Here is a 26,626-nt window from a genome sequence, read left to right as displayed (position 1 = left end):
TGGGTGAATTGAGAAAGGAACAAACCACGGAGTAAGAACTACAAGTTTGGAAATTATCGGTTATTTTTGCCTTCCAGCACACACTTCTGCAGAGTTCTTATTCAACCAATGCACCTGAAACCTGATGTTTTTTTTTTCACTTGAGACAGTGTCTCACTTGTGTGCAATTACTTGAAAATAGGTCAACATGCATTGAGGGAACTCATAGCTGGAGTAAACTTGCGCTGACAATAAGAATTACCATCAATTTTAAGAAACTGTTTTGCTCACTGCGACACTAAGAGCAGCCCAAGCTCCACCTCGCTACCACCATCTCTGACAGGGGCAATAGAAGACTGCTTGCTACTAGAACAAGGCAACACTGTTCTCTCTCTCCCAGCCACTCTCCCAGCTCCAGTGACCTCCAGCTTAGCAATTTCTGTAGTCTTATGCAGTATCCTTTGGAATTGATAGCCCTTAGTGGATTTTTCTTTTGCTCATTTGCACAGCTGCTTCTTGAACCCATATAGTACCATCAAGACGTCTAAATAATTTTGCATGTGTTTCATAAAAACAGTGAACGTCCTTCCCTAGCCATGTGCAATTCAATGTCAGTTTTCTTGGCACACAAATCAATATACCATCTGTATGACTCCCTCACTGCATTTTTCCGACCTGTAATTGTTTGCCTTATTGCTGATGACATTGACTCATGCAAAGACAGAGGTGTAAGCAGGAGACACTTGCAGATGTGGAAACTGTATAAAATAAAATGTTTGTCAAATGGAAAAGAACAACATGGATCACAAAATACATGTTTTCCATCTTCTAGCTGTGCATTTTGAAAAAAAAAAAAAAAAAAAGCAAAGAAGTTTGTTAAAAAGGATAGCTTTGATTAGGTAGTTGACACTTGAATTTTTAAGAGAACTAAAAGATGAGATTTTCTGCTGTGTAAATAATTGAAGCATCATTTTTGCTTTATCATCAGTAATAAACACACAAGCTGCAGAAATGTCAGCTGGGTTTAAAGGAAATTACCACTAGCATAACTAGCGATAGCACTGAAGAACAACTGGAAGGATACAGCAGCAACCCCCTTTTCACTCACTCTCAACAGCTGCATAGAGGGTTAAGCTGTGACAAGTCAGTGTGAGGACACGTCAGAATTATCATGTGACAAGGTATTAATAAGCTAGAATTTGGCCCAATGAGATGACACAAAACCCATTTTACCATGACAGATTTTGCTTGCCACTGGCCTTTTGAAGCTGAAGGCACACAATGTCTTGGACTCTCCTATGGGTGGGAAGAAGGTGGCCACAGACTCCAACAGTCCCTCTAACTCCCCCTGTTGATATGGCACCAGCAGGAGGTATAAGGACCTTCCTTCTGGAATTAAATCCAAACAGCCCAGATTTGGAGTTCAGGAGGGAGACTTAATGCCTATAAATTCTTCAGCTAGTAACTCTTCCTATCCTTTTCCCATGCCCACGACTCTGGCAAATTACTCAGTCACTTAAAGGGCATCACACGCTTAGAGAAGTTCCTAAATTGGTACCAGCCAGATCTTACTTAGCATAATGGGCTCCTGGGATATAGAGCTGAGAGTTAGCCTGCTAGAAAACTAGCTCAGGATATATGTTTTTGCAATCTGGTGGTAATAAAAAACAGCAGCAGCATATCTCCTAAGCCTCCTCCTCAGACTACTAACAGTTCTGTATGTCTCATATGCAACCGGCATCAGACAAAGGGAGGTAAACCTATATACTCTGAAATACGAAAAAAAAAACAACAAAAAAAAAACAGAAAAAACCAGAAAAACAAACCTCACTAAACCAGATGTATTGTAGCTATCATAGTTTCCACTGATTTTTGCACATCTTCAATAACTGTCAATCTGAAATGTGATCAGCTGACTGGCTGTAGTATATAACAAATATGTTCATGTTTATATACGTCCCTGGTTTCATTCCCCACATGTACACAATCGAAAAGCCTCATGTTTTGCAGCCGTCACCCAAACATCTGCAATCATTTAGGAATAAAACAGTCTGCCATCTCAGCCTAGGCTTTTCAGCGCACACTACAACTGATGTCATTCTGGTATTTTAGCTTTTCAAAAGAAACAAATAGGTTTCCAGGCAAACCACATCACAGAACATGCCACGGTTATCGGTTCAAAGAGCCTCACTGGCTCAGCTGCTAGTGCTGGGTTTCATCACGTCTTCCTGAGGTCAGGCAGGGAAATGCTAGCCCAGGAATATACATCTGTGTCTATACAAATAGCTTCAGACTGTTGTTTTTGCCCTGGCTGTCCCCCGAAATAATCCCTGCAAAACATGAGAACTGTCAAGTAGAGGCTTGGCTGAGGACAGAGTTTAATAAGAATCACGCAGTGTTCTTGAGTGTGGGTGTTTTGTGTGTCATTGGAGGGATGAAGGAAAACAGACTGAACGAAACAGAGGTCATTAATGCACTGTCCCACCACCTTACCATGAAAATATCCCTCACACTTATTTTCAGAAGTGCATTCTGCTTGCATTTTTTCTTTCCTCTAGCCCACACCAGAGCAGATGAGAAATAAATTCCAGAGAGTGGAAGTAAGACTGTATTCAAGAAGGACTGCTTAGACCTTGGCTTCTCCAATTTGGCAAACAAGGCTAGACATATTTTGAGTCCCCAAAATGACCCAGTGTTCCAATGAGTGACAGATCAGACAGGATACGGCAGAGACAAAGCAGAACCACCTCTGGGGCTGCTCTCAGCTAACCTGGACATGCTTTCAGTTAGCAGCCTTGCACAAATCCTGGGTTGATGCCTATGTAACTTTTCTGATGCAAATTCAGCTGGAAAAAAAAAAAAAAAGAAAAGAAAAAAAGAAACTAAGGAATCTAGTAACAGGGATGACAGCATCCTAACAGCTCAGCATTGGTAGGTATTGATTAAATGCTTCAGTGACTAAGGCTGACAGGCCAGCAGCGATAAAATTACACCAGGCTCTAAGTCAGGCTCCAGTCAGGTAAACTTTCCACCCAAACATCCTTTATTAACATTAGAGGAATAAACCAGTCAGGGGACATAAAGGAGTGCTGAGCTTCTAACTGATACGTAAACTCTTTCAAATAAGATGTCACACTACCTTGTAAATGGCTGAGTTAGGGTAAATGTGGTGTAAGAGACACCGTATTTCGTATCGATGAGGTATATACTTTTGGTAAGGCTACAGTTTCTAAAGATGACAAACATCAAATGAAGTGTCCCAATATCTTGATGTAAAGACATAAGACAGAAATGAAGGAAATGAATAAGCTGGTCATAGAGACAAATGTCATTCAAGAGTTTCACCCCTGGAAATCAGTCTCCATGTTGCCATTGGGACTGTTGTCCAGTGCTTCTCTTTTGCAGTCTGACATTTGCAGGCACATGCTGCTGTGACTGAAGTTCATTTTACTGTAGGGGATAAGGCCTTATGAAAGAGACACAAAGGGTAGGCACTGTTCAAAGTAGGCATTCAAAAACACGGGTTTCTAAAAACGTGTTATTAAAGAAGAAGAACTATAAGAGCATTGCAAGCCATATTTTCCCAAGGGCAATCTGACCTTTTTATCCTTGTTCTTATCCCTCAGGTGTGGGATTTATTTTCACAGACACCGATCCTGAAAGATCCGAGTGAGAAATGATTCTTCCCATTACAAATGCCTTGTCTGCTGGCTGTACACGTTGCCTGGCAAAACCTGAGCTTTAAGGTAATATCACAATGATTTCTTTTGAATACACTGTTTGCAGTGCGCCCTGGTTTTACACAAATACTATTGTTCAAACAATTTAGATGCCTTGTCATTTCCACAGGTATGTTTATCTGATTAGTAAACGTTACATTCAAAAGCATGTCACCTTCCTTCATGTCTGCCTCATCCAAAAACACTGTACTGCTATTCCTTTTTTGACTTGAGATGCTAGTCAGTTTCGGGTTAGATGGTTGTTATTGCTGGGAAAGGACTGTAGTGATGGAGTAAGCATCAATCTCTACACCCTTTTTTTAACAAAGAATAAAGGGAGTCTGACTTCCTTCAAGCCTGGAAGAGTAGGAGAAAGATTTCTATCTTACAAATCTAAGCTGCTGTCAGCACATAACTTAACCAAAAATAGTCACTCCATATCTCCCTCCCTCACACCCCAGTGTCATGCCCTGAGGTTTTCTGTGCTATATCTAGCTTTTTTTTTTTTTTTTTTTTTTTTTTTTTTTAATGTACCCATGTGAGTTTCTGTTCTTTCTGTCATGCACCAATAGATACAGCACAACAGATCAGTGACCGAGCTCCTGTGTTTGCGATTGAGCTTTAGTCTTAAGGGATATTCACCATGTTTCTGTGTTTTGAGTCATGACAATAGGTTATTGTCAGCTTCTTTGGGGTATCAGTAATCAACGAAGGACATTGGTTAAACCCATGAGCTCTTGTGCAGATGCTCTGTATTCCCTAGCAAGCCAATGTTCTCCAGGCCAGCCAGTACGATTCATCATAAAAGCTACTTTAAAAAAAGTATCATTTCTCTTCATCACAGTGCCACAAGTCTGTTGCAGAAGAAACACCTGCACTATTTGGGAGCTGTGGGCAAGTCACACAGAAATGTTTTAGCCTCACATGGAAATGTCACGTGGAAATGTTTAAATGTCTGTGGTGAAAAAGTCCACAATGAAGGGAAGGTTCACAGTAGCTCCTTGCAGCTCCTTTCAGAGCACTTACTAAGGTCAAGGTTTGATGGTAGCTGTTTTCCATGGTAGTACTAATGCAGGTACTTGTGCATTGCTACTTCTGCATTGCTACATCCCCACTTGTACCAAAGCACAGCTGTTGGAGGGTTCTGCCAGCCAGATCAGGTACATGACTCACATCTCATCTTTCAAATTCAGGCTTTTCTACCTTTCCCTTGGCTATTTTTTTAAAAGCCAGATTCACAGCACAGCTCCAGAAAGCAGCTGTATCAGCAGAGCTGGAGGGAGCAGTAAGCTGTGAAATAGGGACACAGACACTGTATGACAGTACTGCTTCTGAATACAGCGTGCTGTCACTACAGCCTAACATTAGGTGCCTGTCTTTTCACTGGCTATGGAAACAGCTGAGGAAAATTTGCTTTCCTAAGGTGAAGTTGGCCTTCATATGTAACCCTTACTTCTCTTCATATTGTGGGTACTTTGAAATCTGTACACTGATTTATACCTTCACAATTAGGAGCAATGTATTACCTTCTAGCTAGGGAATCAGGCCTGAATTCACAGCAATACTGATATTTAAATACCTTTACATAAGCAAACCTACTTAAACATTTGGTCTGTGTAGGACTTTCTGTGAAGTTTACCAGGCACCTATGCACATCATCAATTACCTATATACATTTCTCCTGTACATTTATGTTGGTATAATTAAGATGAGGATTTGTTTCTACTTCTCTTAGGGTTCTTTTTACCTATTGGAAGAAAAAGATTTACTGCCTGATAATTTGTGTATGCTTCTGCTTTAATGAATCAAAAATTAAATACCAACCTCTAATAACAACCAGATCTTTTAAAAAGATCTCTACTGTGTCAACAACCTGAATGTATTAAGCATCTTCTCTGTTCACCATTATAACAATGCCAAGATCCTCTTTTTATGATGGTAAGCTCTGGAAAGCTGACGCACCTGAAAAAGGAATAGGCTGGTCTTTGTTGCAGCTTACACACCTACACACCTGCAATAAGAATGTTAAAAAAAAAAAAAAAAAAAAAAAGCGCTTTGTTGCAGAATCCTTAAGGGTGGCAGCACAGTAAAAGTCAGGGGTATATAATTTAACATCGGGCTCTGCCTGGATTTACTCTGCTTTTTCTAAATGAAGTAAATAAGTAAATGTCTTATCAAAGATGATTTTTACAGCATACCCTTTTCAGAACCGAACTTTGAAGTCTTTGCTGCTGAAAAGACAGCTGGATTGTGTAATGAGATGCTCTTTCCTTCATAATCTACAGGTGAAACAGTGTACTGGCTGTGGAAAGTTAAGCATCTTGTAAATAAGAGAAACTAAGAGCAGTCAGTGCAGAAGCACTAATTTCATGTGGGGAAAAAGCAGTGAGTGAGTCTTAGTTTTAGTCCATTGTCTTGGAATTTCAGCTGCAAACTGCAAAAGCTTCCCATCTGCCCCAGTATTATGTAAAGTATAATGGAGTTGAGTCAGTTTGCTTGCTTAAATGTTTTTCTAAAAAATACTGGCACAGATTCACCTTGGGGCTGCCCGTGTATTTTCTTTCAATCAGTTACTGAAAACTGAGGGGTTACAAGAGCCTCTATATGAAGAGCACAGGGGACTGACTTTTCCTGGTGTGCGCCATCTGAGGCTTTGTGGGTTTCTGGCTTTCAGCAGGCACAGAGTCAAAATACAGGTCTAGCTGCTGAAAGGGCAGAGGCACAGCCATAGTGTGCTACAGGTGAAGCTCAGGGCAAGCTGACAACACTTGGAGGCTCACAGAGCAGTTATGTATTGGCACTGTGCCTTTTGGGTCAAGACCATGTGGTGCACTGAAGTAAGGATCCTTTGCAGTCACGGGACAAAGTTACAGAAGCAGAACAGTGGTGTGCCTCAGCTGTTTGAGATCTAGCTGCAGGATTGAGACCTGTGATCTAGTGTTGCAGAGAACAGTCCTGCAACTTTTTCTTATCTTTTTTTTTTTTCTTGGTAGAAATATATAAGAGGCTTGATAGAAGTATATAGGGTCCTCATATATAAAGTCCCCAAAACCTTAAAATTCCAATGAGTATCCCACTGGTTTCTTTCCCACCTATATACCCATATTTGCTTCCACAGAAAACTGGGACACCTGCGGAGATGGTTGCATCCTGGTCCTGTTCCAGCATGCAGCACTCCTTGGGACCAGGACTCTGAGAGTCCATTGACCTGACCACCATAGACACTGGTACGGGGTATGGGATAGGGCAAGTGTGGATGAACCAAGAGAAAAGACTTATTTAATAAATATTTGAAAATGGTTATTTCTTATTTCCTGCTCATCTGGCTCTGAACACTGACCTGTTTTGTATTACAAATGTACCTTGAAAAGTTATTAGACTGTAGGTGGACGCTGTGTAGCAATTCCTTGGTACAAAGCACCAGTACACTGGAGTCAACACTGAAGAAAGGTGAAGAATGCAAACTCTTTCAAACGTCACTAGAATGAATAGCTTCACCATCTGCATTTTTCTAAAGCCGTATCATCTGAGCCTTTTCACTCGGTTAGAAAACAGTCACGCTATTTAAAAGCACCGTATCCCGAGGCGTCCCTTTCACAGATCTGTAGTAGAACAATAACTCCCTCTGGTGTTTGCCTGCTATTGTTACTTCCTCAGGCACAGCACCAGGAAACCCTGCTAGATTATGTGTGTACCATAAATACTGTTTCCTTGGTATTGCACACTGTGGACAGGAAGGACAGTGCATGCATGTTGGGCAAACATCGCCCCAAGGGCCACTTACATTGCAGGTGAACATCACCTGGACACTGAGAAGTGGATTGCCAACCTTCGCTGCTGCTGAACGGCTTGCTCTGCCAAAGACTTATTAGCATGCTCCCTGCATTTATTTAATTACACTAACAGTAGGCTTACTGCAATGTGTCTGGATGCTTTATTTGATGACTACTGGAACTTACCGACACAGTCCCAAGAGAGTCGGGATACATACAGGGCTATGTCAAGTGGCTGGATGGTAGTTCAGAGTTAATGAATTGCTGTGCTCTGCTCTTGGGACAGAAAATGTGGAACTTCCATTCAGCTGCAAACTTATTTACAGGAATGCTGTCACAGCTTCAAGGCTCAAAGCTGTAACAAGTGAGTTACAAGCTATATCTGCAGGCAGAGGAAGCAAAATAAGATGCAAGAGAATTAAGCTCCTGTCCTTAGGGCTAGACCCTACCTATCCATTGCCATAGTAATGCTGATCATCGTTTTTTAATATAAAATTTACTAGAAAATATAATTTCTTAATGTTAAAAATATACCACACAATAATTTAAAAGTAAACATACAGTATTTTTTCCCCAAATTTTTGCCGTAATCAGTTGAGGAAAACAAATCTACAAGAGAAGATGAAGAAAAATAAATATTTGAAATATGGCTTTTGCCAAGGAGAGGAGGCTATTTTGCTGGGCTGCTTAATAAAAATTCCTTCCACAGAATCATGTAATTATTCAGCTGGATGTTCTCCCCAACCAAACGTAGGCTTTTTACATTTGACCTAAATTTCTGGAGGGATTTTTTTTTTTTTTTTCTTCAGCATATCACTGAACAGGAATCTGTAAGCTGATTATTGTTGTTGTTAATTCACTTCTGACTGCAAACATATCTTTGCGTATTTTAAACACTGGTATACAGAGCTGAAATCAGAAAAGTTAAGAGTCTCTCTCTTGAAAGCTCACACTAAATCCTGACTGTCTGGCACCCTGATCCTTGCTACAAATAACCCTGTGACAGAAGGCTCCCTGGCCTTGTATTATATCAAATGTGTAACCATACTACACCTTTGATGTAAAACAACTCCCCTTTAATGTGCTGTAATCTGTTATTCTCTTTGTCTCTCAGATAGTAATCCTCTTGCACATGGTAATCCTCAAAATCACATATGTTCTTTAAAGCTTTTATTTTGGAAATTACTCATATCCTTTTATTTATTTATTTATTTATTTATTTATTTATTTTCTCTCTCTCTTTTTTTTTTTTTTTTTTTTTTTTTTTTCTGGGCACTGCCAACTAAATACTACCCAAATGTCTTTCATCTATCTTGGACCTAGGCAGGTGGAATGTTTTTATGTTCCAAATTCACTATTTGGTTGGAACTGGGTCAACAAGATGAACAGACAGTTTCTAGTCATCTGGCAGAATGGTAGCATGCCTGCTTTTTGTTTGGCCAAAACAGATGTATAAAATTTCTGGGACAGTTAACAGGAAACAAGTGAAACAACATTTTCTATTTGGGTTGTAGAACAGAGGAATAGGGAAAAAAAAAAAAAAAAAAAGGATTTAGTTGTCTAGAATGATTTTAAAATATCTTCTTCTGGACTACTAAAACAGGATAGTAAAAGAAAAATTCTCACCTCAGCAGTAATAATCCAGACCCTTAGCACTGGAACTTGGACATTTACAAGCATGCTACCAGCTACTCAAAGTTTCATTGTTGTATGATGAAACGTTTTTAGATATTGCAACCTTAAGTCAGAGGTAGTAGAACACAATGACTTCATCAGAGCAGCATGTTTGTTTAAATGATCTAATCTTGAAAGTGGGTGATGACTATGATGTGAATATCATCAGGTCAAATATAAGATCTTATATGACATAAGCTACATTAATTGCAAGACATGATGAATATTTGCCTAAGTGTTCAAAAGACCTTTTTCTTTGGTTATAAATGTGCACTTTGCCATAAGCAATTTACAGCAAGCTGGATGGAGTTCTGAGGTATAGCTTCCAGTGATACAACAGCACAACCTGCTGATCACACCATCTCATCTTGCCTGTCCAAGCAAAGTCAGCCTGTGCTGCTTGCTCCCTGGAAGTCCAACCTCAGAAATTTCTCCAAATTTGCTTTTTACAGAGGCTGTACTGCCAGCAGGGCAGATTCTGGATGCAATGCAGAGGTCTAGGGACATTTTATTCCTTTTGCCCTTGCTTAGGGCTACAAAGAGGACAAGATGTGCATGGAGTGCATGAGGTCCATTTGTTTGTTCAGTCCCGAGCAGAGCAGGCTGAGGGGAGGCCTCATGGCGGCCTGCAGCTCCCTCACGAGGGGAGTGGAGGGGCAGGCGCTGAGCTCTGCTCTCTGGGGACAGCGACAGGACCCGAGGGAACGGCATGGAGCTGGGACAGGGCAGGGTCAGGCTGGAGGTTAGGAAAAGGGTCTGCACCCAGAGGGTGGTTGGGCACTGGGACAGGCTGCCCAGGGCAGTGGTCACAGCACTGAGCCTGTCAGACAGAGTTAAAGGAGTGTTTGGACAATACTCTTCAGACATGTGGTCTGGTTTTTGGTTAGTTCTGTGTGGAGCCAGGAGTCTTTGTGGGTCCCTTCCAATTTAGGATATTCTGTGATTCTATTCTATGTTTGTTGGGAGGTGTTCCCCACTGTCCCCAGGGTCGGGGACAAACGATATGCAACACCTCTGTGTTGATCTGTCCTGCAGAGCCACATTGTCTGCCCCTTGCCTTGGTCATCAGGCAGAGCAAGAGATCAGCTGTGGGCTCTGGGTCAGCTGCTGACTCACTAATAATGCTGGATAAACATGTCTGAGCTAAATGCTATCCTGAATTAACGATTAATCTTGTGACTACAAAAGGCTTAAAGTTTTCTGCTGAAGTTCTGTGAAGCTCTCATCCTCATACAAAATCAAAATTGCCTTCTATTTACTTCATTCAGATTGTAATTTGTACCTCTTGAGTCACAAACCTGAATGTGAACTCCCCGGTTTTGAGAGTTTTAAGGAAGGGGTCTTGGTGGTCTCCTAGCTGAAACAACTTTGAATGTTGTTTGAGGTTTAGGGATCCCCTGCGGACTTGCAGGTCCCTTTTTGTAGTGAACTGGGGTAGCACATGTGCCATAGCTCAAAGACTGCCACCCAGGCACAACAGGAATGATAAATAGTACTGATAAACACTCCAAGCTGAAGTGTGCTGCACGTGGGAATCAGGCAGTACTATTTCTAAAAGAAAGACAGGAAATTAGGCTCTCTCATGTCTTTTCAAATGTTTACAGTAAATCAGCAAAATTAATGGTTCTAGCAGAGAGAAACTCTACTCTCACTGTACTCCAAGCAAGCTATCCAAATATCAATTTCCTTACAGCTGTTTTTGCCATTTATTTCCTTGATTTGCCAAAATTAAGTCAGCTGAATTTTCTCATGAGTGCAAACATTTGTGTTGCAAAAAATAAGAAAGTCAATGATTTCAGTCATTTTTAGGAAATACAGTTAATATCAACTATAAGGGCTAATCTTCCTGTCTCACATAAAAGAAAGTCCAGATAGATATGAAACATTTGGGTAATGTGACTGGTTGCGTGAAGTTTTACATTCTAAACACCAAAGGCAAACACCTGTTAAAATGAGCCAGTTTTAATTTGTTGAGCAGAAAAAAAGCGAGGTAAATCACCAGTGTTACAAGCAAGACTCCTGGGAAGATGCTGAGCAAAATTTTTCATGCAGATGCTTCATGCATATCAAAATGAAATAACCTCAGTTTGTCCATTCCCCTCTCTGAGAAGGATTAGATATCCAGCTGTCATGGGGAGCTTGCTTGTTCTTTAGTTTTCATCTACTTGTCAAGAATCAACTTTTGCTTGACAAAACTTAATTAAGCAATAACTCTGCAAAAATCCATTAGCAGTATATTGATTAGAAAAATGCAAATTTTTAATTATGAAATATATTGACACAGTTTTTGAACTTTTAAAATCAACATAATCATTCCTAAATCACCGTTTTAATGTCTGTTGATTGAAAAACAAATTATTGAGGTGAAAGTTAATGCTTATAATTAATACTATTTTTGTTTCATCTTAATTCTTAATTGAAATGAGATTAAATGAACAAGAATTAAAATAGAAGGCCATGTAAGCCCACTTCATATATGTTATTAATATGAGGGGAAGAAAACTTTAATATTTAAATGAGAAGCTTAAGGCTATCAGCACTTACAAGACTTGAATCAGAATGTCCAGATTAAAATTCACGCTCTAATTCTCTTTATATCTCAGCTTTCTCATCAGTGATACAGGGCTCATAATCCTTATTTTTCTCATTCATGGATTATTTCGAGGATGAAAAATGTTAATATTGAGTATTATCACAATCAGTTTTAAAAGTGTGAATGAAATCACAAGGATTTATTGTAAAAGTAAAGAAACAGGATATTTGAAACCAGAAATATTGAACAGTAAATTCAGCAGGAAATAATAATGGTCTGACGAAGAAAGAAATTAATCTTTTTTTCTTCACTGGCAAGAAAAGAAAGATTTCAGAGATCACTGTATGACATTTTCTGTACACAATTTCAACTTAAGAGGCCCATTCTGAAAATGTTTTTGGAAATATTCTTGAAAGTTAAAGAGATTACAGGTACAGCTAACTTTTGGAGTATGTATGGGTAGACTCTAAGATTTTCACTTTATAGAAGAGTAGTTGTACAGAAAAAGAATGGATGTAGAGAATTAGCAAAATGTTGTAGTTAATTGGATTTCAAAACACATAGTGGTACATGAAAAAAGAAATTACAAAGTCCTGTTTAATAACTTAAGTATATTAAAAAATCAATTACCTCTCCTGAAGTCATGGAGAACATAAATGTTACAGTGGCATAACTAACTAGAAAAGGAAAAAATCTACTTAGAATATTAAAATTAATGGCAGCAAACTAATCCATCAGAATTTAAGGTAATACATGACAAGCATAATCTGCTTGTTATTATCTTTCCAAGAAGTCAGTAGAACAAAACAAATGACAAACTTTACAAATTGCAGCAATTTGTAAAATCAATTGCTTCTTAAGTGGTTTAGCAGCTATACTGCCTTCAAAGTCTGTTGCTATACATCATGTATTGGTCTGATACCCCTTTTCACATCATGGAAACGACCTAGTTACCTTTTCTCTACAGAGGGTTTTCAGGACTCACTCTGCCGATAAAAAAGGGAGGGAAGTGTTTTGTAAAATTTGAACCTTTATTACTCCTCATCTCAGCACAATTTCACGCCAACAAACACCTGCTTATCATTCAAAACAATGTTACTTAGTGGACATTAGCAGATTTCCTCCCAGCATAGTCAAAAGCCAAGTCCTGCATTTATATTTATGATTGAAACATGGAAATTCCAAACCATTTCACATTATACATTTCTAATTCTGTGTGAAGCACCAAGTCAGAAGTCATTCTGATATAAATTCACTTGCTTGGCTTGCAGAGCTTGGAACTGATTTATTTATCCTTCAAAACAAAACAAACAAACAAAAAAACCCACCAACAAACAAACAAAAAAACTTGAAATGGTCTTATTCTAGTTTCTAAAAAAACCTTGAGGGACAATTTAAGTGAATCAGGAATGCAACATGGAAAACCTATAGCAAAGCGTGTGCAAAGGGCTACCTCTGCACATTGTGATTTGCTATGGAGTTTTATCAGTGCTTTTTATGATTTAACTAAGGAACCACCTGTTTACTGTTCAGTATAGGGGAGGATGTGGCAAAAATGAGATAATTTTAAGAGACTGTAAAACCATTGGATTTTGCATGCTGATACACTTACCTGCATGGTCATACACCTTTTCTGTCTGGACTGATTCAAATCTGGATTGTCTTTGTATAGACCCCATATAGCATCAAAATGGTAACACTATGATACCATAAGTATATGCCACTATTCTGTGGAAAATGAGCCCTTTACTGATTGCATTTGTGGCTAATATGACAGCTATTTGAAGAAAAATAGTTTAATGACAGACTTTGGTCTAGATACTTAATTTCCACAGAAAAACAAGGAAGAACATATGATATCATTTGGCTGTCATAAAATCTCTGAAAATGTCATTCTTTGTCATTTCAAAGTAGCTTTAAAACCTTTAGTTAAGACATGTAGGTCTATCATTATGTCAAATCCCAAGCTTTTAACACCAAACACATGATTAGTGTTGTCAGAACTATCAAAACTCAACAACTTCAGCAGACAGTAAATGCAGGAGCACCAACTTGGTTGTTGGTAGCTGGGTTGGCTCTAGGTGGGTCTGCTGTGGGACAGGGTAGGGATGCTTTTTTGGGATGGCTCCATGGCTTCCTGCCTCCCTCTGCTCCTGGCAGCCCCCTGAGGTGACCTTCTCACTTCTCTAAAAGACTGGGCATGCCTGAGAGCAGGGAGAGCTTTTTAGATTATGGAGGGACAGTGAAGGGCTTTAACAGGTGGCTGGTTGCTTGACTTTCTGTTTAATTGACCATCGTAATGTTTCTGAGATCAAATTATACTGTTTACTGTTATGAAACCCTACTTTGGATAGGGCATTTTTCATTATTATTGAAGTCATGTAATTGAATGCAAAGGGCAGCTGTGCAAAAAAAACCCACAACATATTTTGAAGCCAACACTGTATTGTGTTACATTCTACTCCAAAAAGTACACGAGTGTCAGAGTGTCAATAAGTTTTCAACAGCTCAAGTCTTCTGTAGCTGCATCTTTCCTAAATGAAGACATATTATGAGAACTTCTAAAAAACATGCTAGTGTTTCAGTTTTCAAAGACTGATTTCTTGTACAGTTATGTGCCCAACTCTATAAGGCTCAAGCTTTGAGACCATAAAAACAAATATATGTATAAAACTCATGAAAGCTTTTCATGCCAGAAATTGATAATTTCAACTTTGATACATCAAGTCCTTACAGGATTTGAAAGAAGCAGCTGCTCAGAACAATTAGGCAGCTGGAGATCAGCCCTCTGCAGTGATAAAAAGCTCCGGTTTCTGAGCCTGCAGGGATATGAGATATCAGATTTTAAGTAGTGACGTCTTAACATGCAGAAGAGCTGTCACTGCTGTTTTGGGTTTCAAGAAGAGGACTTATTTCTAGGGCTGAAGGCAAAGTTATGGAGGAAACATTTTGGGGGTTTATTAAGGCTAAAGCTGGAAACTCTTTGAAATACTGAACATTTAAAACACCACAATAAAAATCTTCCTTTTAAACATTTGTTATCAATACATTTAGCTTTTCTTAGATCTTCGATGTTTAGCCTTGCTAACAATATATTCCAGTGCATTTGTGTGCAATACATCTCACAACCCAAAGGCAAAATTATAGCAGCCTGTAGGATCACTTTGTTCTGACACTGTTCAGTCTCTGCCAATTTGCTTTTAATAATAGCTTTTTTTGGGGGTAGACTTATTATTATGATTCATCAGATCTGTAGACCTTTAAAATATTGCATACAAAAGTGCTTTACTTATACCAACACTGAATTCTGCAAGTGTATAAAAACTGGGGGAAGGTCTCTCAGACTTGGCAGGTACTGCATGACCCTCAGCACTCTTTAGCACTTTTTGCATCTTCTGCCAATGAAATAACTCCATATGACTGTTGAAATGACTTAAGGTGAATACAGCAATTCCCACTATGAACAGGACTTTTTATAAAAGCCATGTACAGAAGACCCCAGGGAAAATGCACACACAGGGGGATAACCTACACTTTAAACTATTTGTGTGGGAGAAAAATCAATGAACAGATGAGGTATAAAATGTATATTGTATATTTTTCCATATCATATACACAGCCACACATCTGCACATAATATATTGGCCTCCTAGAGGATGCTTGAAAAACAATAAATGACCTGTACTCAACACTAAAAAAATTACAGCCTCCATAAGCCTAAAATTAGCCCCCTTGGCTATTTCCTCTCAAAATGGCTACTGCTTTGGTACACAGAATAAGCAATGCTAATTTGATTAGCAACTCTGTCATTTGTTGGGTTTTCCTGCTTGTTCAACATGCAGTCCCATCACAGATCAACTAAACACAGCTCACATGACACTCAAAAGACAGAATTACTGTTTTTCTTGGTGGCTAATCTTTTCTTCTTAAAGAATTACTGTATTTTAAAGGCACTCTTCTGAGGAAAAAGAGGTTAATTGCTCTCATTTCAGAGATGGGGAAATGAGAAGTAGAACAGTTAAATCTCAGATTACCTACAATTTTGAGTGCCCCATCTGAGATGCTAACTAATTTTCCAGATTGCATCACCACCTACAAGCAAGAGCTCCTTGTGACTCCCATGCTACCTCAATACCTCCACAAATCAATCACAGAATCACAGAATCACAGAATCTCTAGGTTGGAAGAGACCTCAAGATCATCGAGTCCAACCTCTGACCTAACACTAACAGTCCCCACTAAACCATATCCCTAAGTTCTACATCTAAACGTCTTTTGAAGACTTCCAGGGATGGTGACTCAACCACCTCCCTGGGCAGCCTGTTCCAATGTCTAACAACCCTTTCAGTAAAGAAATTCTTCCTAACATCTAACCTAAAACTCCCCTGGCTCAACTTTAGCCCATTCCCCCTCGTCCTGTCACCAGGCACATGGGAGAACAGGCCAACCCCCATCTCGCTAGAGCCTCCTTTAATATACTTATACAGAGTGATAAGGTCACCCCTGAGCCTCCTTTTCTCTAGGCTGAACAAGCCCAGCTCCTTCAGCCGCTCCTCATAGGACTTGCTCTCCAGGCCCCTCACCAGCTTCGTCGCCCTTCTCTGGACCCGCTCAAGCACCTCGATGTCCTTCTTGTAGCGAGGGGCCCAGAACTGAACACAGTACTCGAGGTGCGGCCTCACCAGAGCCGAGTACAGGGGGACGATCACCTCCCTAGCCCTGCTGGTCACAGTGTTTCTGATACAAGCCAGGATGCCGTTGGCCTTCTTGGCCACCTGAGCACACTGCTGGCTCATATTCAGCCGACTGTCCACCATCACTCCCAGGTCCTTCTCTGCCTGGCAGCTCTCCAGCCATTCCTCTCCCAGCCTGTAGCTCTTCTTGGGGTTATTGCGCCCCAGGTGCAGGACCCGGCACTTGGCCTTGTTAAACTTCATACAGTTGACCTCAGCCCATCGGTGCAGCCTATCCAGATCCTCCTGCAGAGCCTTCCTACCCTCAAGCAGATCGACACACGCACCTAGCTTGGTGTCATCTGCAAACTTACTGAGGGTGCACTCAATGCCCTCATCCAGATCATTGATGAAGATGTTAAAGAGGACCGGCCCCAGTACCGAGCCCTGGGGGACGCCACTAGTGACTGGCCTCCAACTGGACTTGGCTCCATTTACCACAACTCTTTGGGCCCGGCTATCCAGCCAGTTTCTAACCCAACGAAGCGTGCGCCAGTCCAAGCCAAGAGCAGCCAGTTTCTTGAGGAGAATGCTGTGGGAAACGGTGTCAAAAGCCTTGCTGAAGTCAAGGTAGACCACATCCACAGCCTTTCCCTCGTCCACCCAGCGCGTCACTTTGTCGTAGAAGGAGATCAGGTTCGTCAAGCAGGATCTGCCTTCCATAAACCCATGCTGACTGGGCCTGATCGCCTGCTTGCCCTTCAAGTGCCGCATGATGACTCCCAAGAGGATCTGCTCCATGAGCTTCCCTGGTACTGAGGTCAAACTGACCGGCCTGTAGTTCCCCGGGTCTGCCCTCCGGCCCTTCTTGTAGATGGGCGTCACGTTTGCTAGCCGCCAGTCAGCTGGGACCTCCCCCGATAGCCAGGACTGCTGATAAATGATGGATAGGGGCTTGCATCAAGTCTGCATCTCGGGCCAGAAAACTATAAAACAAGAACTCAAAGCAGGCAGACATGAGGTAAATGATGGTTAACATCTCACAGCAGCACTGTGTGAGAAGCAGGGCAGAATGCAGCTTTCTATGATGGCTTTCCATGGATTCAGCTATAAGACCATCTTTTTTATCACTGCAAGTCCCTAGTCTCCCATGTTACACACCTTCTGTCTTCTGCAACAAATGAACTCTGTCTTCAGTGGACAGCAGCTTCCTTTATTTCTTATCCGTTGACAACCCCTGATTATCTCCTGAGCACAGTCCAGTCCTTCTCCTGTCTGGAAGGCAGGCAGGCACCTTCTGTGAAGCTTGATACAAGAACCATAATCAAGGTCTGTGAAATTGAAAAGGTCTACATTGAAGCCAAATAAGACTGCACATGTAAGTTTAAGCCTAGCTTTTTCTACTTTATGAATGCTTCATGTTGTGGCTTTAATAACAGTCTTCTAAAATAATTTCAGTTGCATAATTTAGTTATTTTACAAAAAAAAGCAACAAGAGAAAACTGCACAAGAGAAATTTCTATTGTGCCATGTTATATTGAAAATCAAGAGCATCATTATGAGACTGAAATCCACCTCACTGCTGGTTGAAGCACCAGGGGTAATAACAGATGGAGATGGCCATCATGCTCCAGGTGGACACACATGAGATGCCTGTGTGTATTTACTGATGAAGGTCGAGAAACCTCAGGAACAGGAGTCAAGCTCTGAAAGAGTGTGCCTCGTGGGAACACACACTTCCACTGCTCCTCACCAAGCCTTTCTCCACTGACTCTTCCAATTTGTTCTCATCTCCATCTCTTTCCCCAGCCCTTCCATGCAACCCAGGTTCACCCAGTTCTAGCAGCTGTTCCTCAGGCATCTCTCCCAAGTCAGGACACTTCCTGGCCTTCTAAATCACAGCCTTCCCTCCAACAGTCCCCCTGTTATCCCCTGCCTCTGGTCTCAGGCTTCTTAGCACTTCCTCACTCCTGTCCCATGCACTCCTGCTGTGCCTACCAAAAGCTTTGGCACCGTCTGTCTCGCCCATCTCCTCTCTCTCTGACTGATTTATCCACACTCTCTCACTTCCCCTTGGCAGGGACAGCAGGCACTTTATATGCTTGTTCCTGGTTTGTGCGCTGTGCTCCTTCCAGCAGAGCATGACTGCAGCAGGGAATGGGATGAAGGAAGGCTCCAGTAGAAGCCTGCTGTGCATGCAGCCTGCTGAGGAGAGCAGGGAACAGACACTGCCTGGACCAAGGATGGCTGAAAGAAAAGCTGCCTAGAAGCAGAGCAGACTGAGCAATTCAGCTCAGTGCAGTTCTGTGCAATTCAGAAAGTCACTGAGCTGGGCAAAGCAAGCCTGGAAGCAAGGACACCCTGGGCAGGTGGAGATGCATTCATCAGACTTTTTTATTTCTGTACTGTCTTGTCGATTCACTTTGATCTTTCTGTATTTTAAAAATAACTACAGGTAAAACTGACTGGTAAAACGTATTGTTTTGAGTTTAAAGTTTTTTGAGTTAAAAGTTTTTCTGGGTCCTTTGGGGATACTCATTATAAGGAATAGGTTGAGGCTTATCTATTTCCTCAAAAACCATCAATAGACTTGAGGTTCTGTCCCAGCTAGTCCCAGCTGAATTCCTCTCTGATCGTGGTGAGTCCTCTTAGAGATCCCAGTTTAACACATTTTCTCCTGTAGCTTTCCACCTCAGTCTTCTTGCCTTGACAAGTCACTACCCTCCTAATGTTAATCCAACAGTGCCATTCTCACTCCTCGTCTATCTCAGAGTCATCAACAATTTACAGGTCACCTCATCTGCTTTGTTACTCCTCCATCAGCTCCCCAAGGGCAGTTTGCCCAGACAACAACTTGGGCCTTGGTTTGAACATCAGTCTTCCAGAGCTTCAGGCAAAAATGTCAACACTTTTTTATTATTTATTTTATTTTATTTTATTTTATTTTATTTTATTTTATTTTATTTTATTTTATTTTATTTTATTTTATTTTATTTTATTTTATTTTATTATTCTTTTAGAAAAATACATAGTTATGGTGTGGTGCTTATTTTTTGTTTTTTTTTTTTTTTTCCTCAGCATGTGAGATATCTTCAGCTTTTGCAAGAAAACCATTTTGTTGAACATGTTGTTATCCTTTCTAAAGGTGCCTGTAGAAGACAATAAATGTTTGCATTCTGCTTCAGATGCTTTATTGTGAAACAATGCTTACTTTGAGGGAACCAGGGATTCATACCTTAAATGAAAATCTCTGGGAAAAATCGTTAGCTATTTTCTTTATGCGATCCCCTTTGTTTCTACATGAGAATATATGCATAAGGAAATCTAGTTCTTAGGTCTTGCAAAACTGATCTCCACTTGTGTCATTGTGAAAGGCAGAGAGTTCCAGCAATGCTTTGTAGGGCTTACTGCTGATGCTAATGAAGAACAATCGTGTTGGAGGATGAAGTTGTGGTCATTGGTCTTTAGGAAAGCTATGACCCAAATTTGCATTTACCCTCTAGAGGGTTCTAATTTATTCATTTTTAGTTTGAAATGATTCTCCGTCATAACCACAAGCATGTATCCTTCAGAGGAATGTCAAATCAGACTGGCTTTTTCTGCCTGGAACTAATTTGTACCCTAAATTAGGGGTAAAAACAGTGGAATTTATTGAAACAAGTAATATAAACAGGAGAATGCATGAAAAAAAATCTTTCAAGATTGAATAAAGCTGACCAACTAAAAATTAACAAAACCTGGGCACAACAGAAACATTCAAGAAAATAAGCATTGCTTAATAATAAAGTTGCAAACCTCTGCAATAGAAGAGGCACATTTGAAGTTAAGCACCTGTTGAAGGATTTTATTAGCTTTCTAAATCAGAAATATCATTTCACATTCCTTGTTTCCAGGATCAGATATCCGTCTCCTTGGAAGCAGGAGGTACAGCAGATAATGACCTCTGTTATGCTTTCAATGCTGCTTGCTACTTGCTGCTTTCTAAGCATGTCTTTCTGGTTTTCTAAAAGCTGTGAGAACAGTTTTCATGTTAGCAAATGAGGGTATCATGGCAGTTGCATGAGTTCCAGAACATGAAAGACAAAAGGTGCCCAGACGAACTTCACTCCTTGGGACTGTCTGTCTTTGGCACTCGAGGCTGCTGTGAAATTCGGAGCTGTGCCTTGGCTGCTGCAAGCTACAGCATCACACAGTTACACATCACAGCCCGTGAAGCACTCAGGCTGTGAAGGAACTAGTGCTAAGCACACCTGCACAATTTTGTTGTGATTTCACAGATAGCCTCAGCTGCTCAGCTTCAGAAGACATAAAGGAATGTCTTTTCTTCTGATATCCAGAGAGGATGATCTAGGTTATCTTTATTTCAGGGCAAAATTCACTTCAGCTACTGAAGCACTACGGCTTTCAGTGTTCAGTAAGAGTAAGAATTCTTAATATTTCCATCAAAATACATAAAAAGAAAAAAAAAAAAAAGGGTTTATCTTGTAACTCTTCAGATTGCCTGAACTAGGCTTAATTCATACTACCACTGTTATTATCAACTTTTTTTTTTTTTTTTTAAGGGTAATTGTATTTGTGTTTAAAGCTATTTAACAGTTTTGTACCTTGTGTCAGATTAGATTATGGCCAATTGTGACCCATTAATGAAATGAGGGATCTCTGTAGGCAATAAAATGAGATAAATCAGCACATCCATGCGCACTTATTAAAAAACTTGACCCTGTGCCACACAGTCCATGCATCTGAGTGAAATACAGGCCTTACTTTCACCCATTAATTTTAGAGTTCTTGATCTACCAGTTGGAAGAACACAATATACTGTAATTGTACTGTATTTTTAACAACTTGTTAAAAAAAAAAAAGATTTTTGTAAAAGAACAATCATGAAGTGGAATTAAGCCAGTCAGATTACTGGCAGAGCTTTCTGCTGAGTATGATTAGATAAAAAGAAAATGGAGACTGGAAAAAATTGATCCTCTCAGCAGAATTTGCCGTAATTATATGCAGGATGAGAAATTAGCTATTATTCCACTGTTAAATTCCTTGAGTGGCAAGAAGGAATTGCATAATCTCTTGCATAATCTGCTAGTTCAATCTTTCTATGTAGAATGAAGAAACATTTTTCCTGTTAAGAAAAATGGTGACGTGGATAATCAAGTTCTATAAACCCATTAATTTCCCCCCCTTATGGGTCAGGCAGTGGACAGTATTGAGATCACCTTGCTAGCAGCTCTTCAATAGCCCAGCAACTTCTGTTTAAGAGTTTTTATTTTCAGTAAGTACAATAACTAAATTTCACACATGCATTTGGCCTTTGCAAGCCGAAATGCAAAAAGTCTCTGAATCTCAAGTACTATTCTTGTGAGCCAGATTCTTTTTAATGGTTCATTGCTCTCATGACCTGAACTCTGCCCTGTTGCCAATGGGCCAGAGAAGTTACATTACAGTGAACTGCATTCTTGTCTTTTTACTAATAAAACAGGACTTGGATTGAACTTTGGTTTCTGCAAGGAACTTGTCACTTGAAGTGCAGCTTTTTCAGTCCTACTTCAAGTGGAGGTAGTACCATTATGGCAAATAATAATTCTGAGAAGATACAAATGACTCATTAACTCAAAGAGGGAATAGACTACATAGCCTAATGAGAATGGGAGACTGACCTTAATGCTACCAAGTACAGTGAAATAGCAACAAAGACATTGTGAAAGGTTTACACAATGGCTGGCTCATGGATTAGGTACCAGAGTCAACCATAAGCACAGCTACACAAGTTTTTCAGTGTAAAACTTCTCAGTGCTTCTAGTTTCAAAAAATCAGGAACAGTTCTGTAGTTTACTCAGACTAGCAATGTGAAACATAATTAAAGGAAAAAGAAACAAAGCAAGAACCTATGAAAAGGGACAGCTTGTCAGAAAGATAACTACATACGGTTCAAAAAAGTACAGTAAAAAAAACACTGTGTTTAGCATGCCTCTAGATTAACAATGCTTTTTCCTTAAAAAAATGGCCATATGTGCTCTGCTAATAAAAAATGGCCATATATGCTCTGCTAATTCTCCCCATTTCTTTTATTACAGATGCTGCAAATAAGAATGGTCTTACAGTTCATGCCTGGATGGGTGATCTTACCTGTGATACTACCACAATCCACAGATAACCAGTCTGCTGAGATGGCCTCACCATTATTATAAATGACAAAACAATCACAATTAAAACATAGAAAAGAAGGAAAAAGAAAATCTGATTTTCTAGGCCCAGAAACATCTCTCAAATTGGCAGAGCTGTAGCTCTGTAATCTCCCCTTTACTCCCTGCAGCCTGTCATGTAACATTCTTCAGCTGGCATTGACACCTACCTGCTGGGGCTGTCCAGTTTGTCCAACTGCAAATTTGACTGTGAATGCACAGCTCTCCCCTTCATGCTAATAAAAAGGGTGAAACCAGAAAATGAATGCATAGGAAAAATTTAGAGGAAATAAGGACTATTACAGCCATGATTGATTAAAATGTGTGTGAACATCAGAGAGATGCAGACCAGTAATATTATGATACAAGAATGCATTTAGCATTAAGTATATAATCATATAAAATATGAGTATAACAGATATGAATCCAGAGAAAGTGTCTGTATTCAAATCATGGAAATTAAATTAAACGCCTTCTGAAAATAACAGCTCTAGCTATCTGTATGCCATATCTGGTGGGGAAAAGGGCATCTGGGACACGGCCTGGGAATTCTTCCTTGGAAAAAAAATATTTCTTCTGTATATGCCACAGGTTGAGATGCAGCACTTTTATGTCATATATTTTTTATATTGCAGTTTACGTCTTTAAGACAGAGGCAGATTAGTGGCAGATCTCATGTATTCTAAGTTCGCCACAGAATATATAGTTATGCATTGCTGTTTGGTATTCCCTCAGCTTTTTGTGAAAATGTCAATCACGTATGGACAGTTCTAGGAAAAGTCTGTTGTCTGACAGTTTGCTTGAGGTGTTGCTGTCTGATAAACTACAAGACATCAGAATTTTTCGTAGGCAGGAAAAAACAAAAGATAGAAAACTATGTGATAAAAGTATGTACAGATACATCACTAGGTTTTCTCCAGAAGAGTGTTCTAGAATGGCTGGAGATCTGTGAGTTGTAAAAATTAGAATAAAAGACCTAGGAGAAGTGTGGTGATGGACAAGAGTGACATGAGGTCATCAGATATAGTTTTCCAAACAGCAGTGTTTATTAAGTAAATGAGCTATCCCATTAGCTTCTGCTTGTCCCCAAACAAATCTTCATTAACTAACCACTTCTGCCAAGCATGGCAAACAGCTCAAGCTTGATGACTGCAGGGAGTCATCACGGACTGAGCCAGAGAAACCACAGTGTAAGTACAAGTCTAGGAAAAGACATGCCAGTTGCCTCCAACATCAGCCAAGTATTAAAGTATGGATTCAGTGGTGACAGAGTGAGAAAGCTGTAGTGAGAGTAAAGACAAAGTGCATGAAATCCGAAGTTCTTTACAGAAACACATTTTAAGCAGACAAACTGATAAGAATCAGCAAAACAGCTATAGTGCATAATGGAAAGCTGACTGGCAGATGCCTGGCACATCAGCGACACATGAAACATTTGCAACCCTCATTCTACAAAATGATTTAATTGACATTACTGCTTTTGCAATGTAAGCCTCTTTTCACTTAAGTTAATTTGAGAAATGCAACACTTTCTCCCAAGTTGATGAAAACCCATCACTTTGTGACTTTCTGCACTTTGAGAAAGATATATGCTAATTTGGATTTTGCAAAATCTCTACAACTGCCCCAGTAAAAACATGCCCACTTCTCTCTGTTACACTGTCAAAAAGCAAGCATGCACCAGTTTTATTTTGAAAGTAAAATGTTTTTCATAACAATATGAATGAGCTAGATATTGCTGACAGCTTGAATTAGTAATTTCCCTGGGCTTCTTTCTCTCTCCTAAGAAGAATAATGTCATGCTCCAATAACAATAATAGATTTTCCAAGAGGAAAAATTAGATGTAAAAGACGATGCCAGATGATGTCAATGTAGCCAGTGCAATTCAGTGTCAGAAGCTGACAATGTCTCAAGGCTCATAGAATATCACTTTGCAGGTGAGAAAAAGAAGTACAGTTTTGAAACTGTAAGCTTAGACCAGGTGGATATGCCTAATCCTATGCCTATGATAAATTTCATGTCTCGAATTACTACACTGAAGTTGTTTGAAAACTATGCTGTTTATTTCTGGAGACTAGTGATAGTAACTGGCAACATTTTGTAGTTACACAGGTTAAGGTTTAGGATAAAAAAGACCTTTTTCTTTGTGCTTCTGCATACGTGCTGGCCGGAATACCTCATTGAAAGAGTCCCTGACTCCTCTCAACACATGCTGGAGAGGCAGCTGGCTGAAGATTCAGTAAAGCTTCATTTCCTCATCAGCAGTAGCTGGCAAATGCAGTTTTTGCCAGTTCTTTGAAGGTGATGTGAAGGGCATACATGTACCAAGAACATTCTGAGGAGGAGAAGACAGCTGGCTAGCAGGAAGTGCACTTACTTGCAGTACAAATCGAAATAATCTCTTTAATAGACACCTGTTAGTTTTGCAATGGGTGGCCTTTTTGTATAGTTGTTTAGCACATGCATATGAAATATTGTGTCAGTGGTCAGTTCACGATATGATTTTATAGACATCAGATGCAAGGTACCCGGGACTGCTCCATCTCATCCTACTAAGCACAATCTCTTTGCTAATTGTGGGGGTGGAAAGAGAGAGAGAGCCACTCCTCCCACCTCTTCCATTTATGAATGCAACAGAAACAATCTTGACATTTTCTTGTGCCACAACTTTGTCTGTTACTAAAGCACAGAGAAAGGGTAAATATTTACCTCACTGCCATTCCCCAGGATGCTCTCTTTTCTAGCAGGATAATGGAAAACAAAAAAACAGCATTTGAAATGATTGTCCAGAAACTATGTTTTGCAAGCCATTTTTATACTATTCCCTAGGATCTGGTTCAAGATTTAAACTTTTGTCAGAAAGAGACTAGAAACATTTACATTTATAATTTTTTAAAATATCATAAACTGAATTCCAACAGATTGATACCCCTGACCCAGACTCTTCTGGTTGTAAAGGCACCTGCAGGAAAATAGAGGAGCCAGATGTTTCTGTGACACCAAGCATATGGAAATTATGAGCTAATTCTATGATGTTGGCAGCTGAGGACACTCAGCACCTTTTACAATTAGATCCTCAATTAGCAAAGTTTGTAGTGGAAAAAAATCTGTCTCACTTTTGAAGAGTAACAGACTGCTCTGATCTGCAATATTGTACTTAAAATATTAAAAAATCTATCTAAAAAACAGATGGGAGAAAGAGTTACCCTTCACTTGATGAAATTCCAACACTGCTTCTGCAGACCCATGAATTCCCAAAGCTCTTTAAGCTTTCTGTCCAGTGCCTACTCTAATCTGTCATGCTCATTATTTTCTATTCACTAGTTACACCAGCCTTTTAAAGGCAATAAAGGGATTCTGGAAGCCATTACTTTGATGACCATCTCATATCCCTCTCTATCCCCTGCCTGCGGGGAAACTGGAGACTCATCACAACCAGAAAATATGCCCTAAAAATGTGTCAACTGCTGGCTACGCTGGTGGATCAAATGACATCAACATAGTGTGCTAGATAGCACATCATCTGCATCTAGTCCACATACCAAGTCATATGTGATGAGGGAATAAAGAGAAGTCAAAGCATTTTGTAAACACTCAGGCTGAAAGCCCTGCCCATCTATTTCTTACCATCATCTATTCATACAGGAAAAGGTGTTATTGATTCTACATGTTGATGAAATGAGTGATTTTTGAAGCGCTGGACATGTTTCTATTTTACAAAACAATTCTAGACCTCTTCGCTAACTCAGAGTTAATTTCTTTTTAATAAATTAAAAAAAAAAAAAGCACAAAAAACACATGCTTTCAGGATTAGTACCCCTTCACCCTACATCTATTACCCGACCATCCCACCAGACCTCACAGAAAATGAGACCAGCCTTTGCACTTAGTGTGAGCCTTCTCTGTTGCAAATAGTCGCCATAAGGGAGATACATGCTTCCATTCTCAGCAAGCATTGACAGAAACAGGAAAAGGCTTTCAGGACAGCAGCACGTATATGATGTTCAGAAAGGAGGATGGCTAGGGAGGCAAATCAGATGATGGTAGCATGTTCTGTTTTATAATACCAAGTCTGGTATGTGCAAGAAC

The 26,626-nt window shown here is 39.9% G+C and overlaps 1 protein-coding gene and 1 long non-coding RNA gene across 12 annotated transcripts in view; one reads left to right on the top strand and one right to left on the bottom strand.

The window, feature by feature from the left end:
- LOC106015381 (uncharacterized) overlaps positions 1-26,249 on the top strand; it is a 36,218-nt gene extending 9,969 nt beyond the window's left edge. For both annotated transcript variants that reach the window (XR_005263328.2, XR_001187365.5), the window contains exons 2-3: positions 3,606-3,725; positions 22,429-26,249. This is a non-coding gene — a long non-coding RNA (uncharacterized lncRNA). The remainder of the gene's footprint in view (positions 1-3,605; positions 3,726-22,428) is intronic.
- Positions 1-26,626, bottom strand: part of DLGAP1 (DLG associated protein 1) — a 410,173-nt gene that overhangs the window by 59,488 nt on the left and 324,059 nt on the right. The gene's annotated exons all lie outside the window — the stretch shown is intronic.

The sequence above is a fragment of the Anas platyrhynchos genome, chromosome 2 (assembly GCF_047663525.1).
Source record: "Anas platyrhynchos isolate ZD024472 breed Pekin duck chromosome 2, IASCAAS_PekinDuck_T2T, whole genome shotgun sequence".
Classification (NCBI taxonomy): Eukaryota; Metazoa; Chordata; class Aves; order Anseriformes; family Anatidae; genus Anas; species Anas platyrhynchos.
This window is presented reverse-complemented; position numbering and strand designations above follow the sequence as displayed.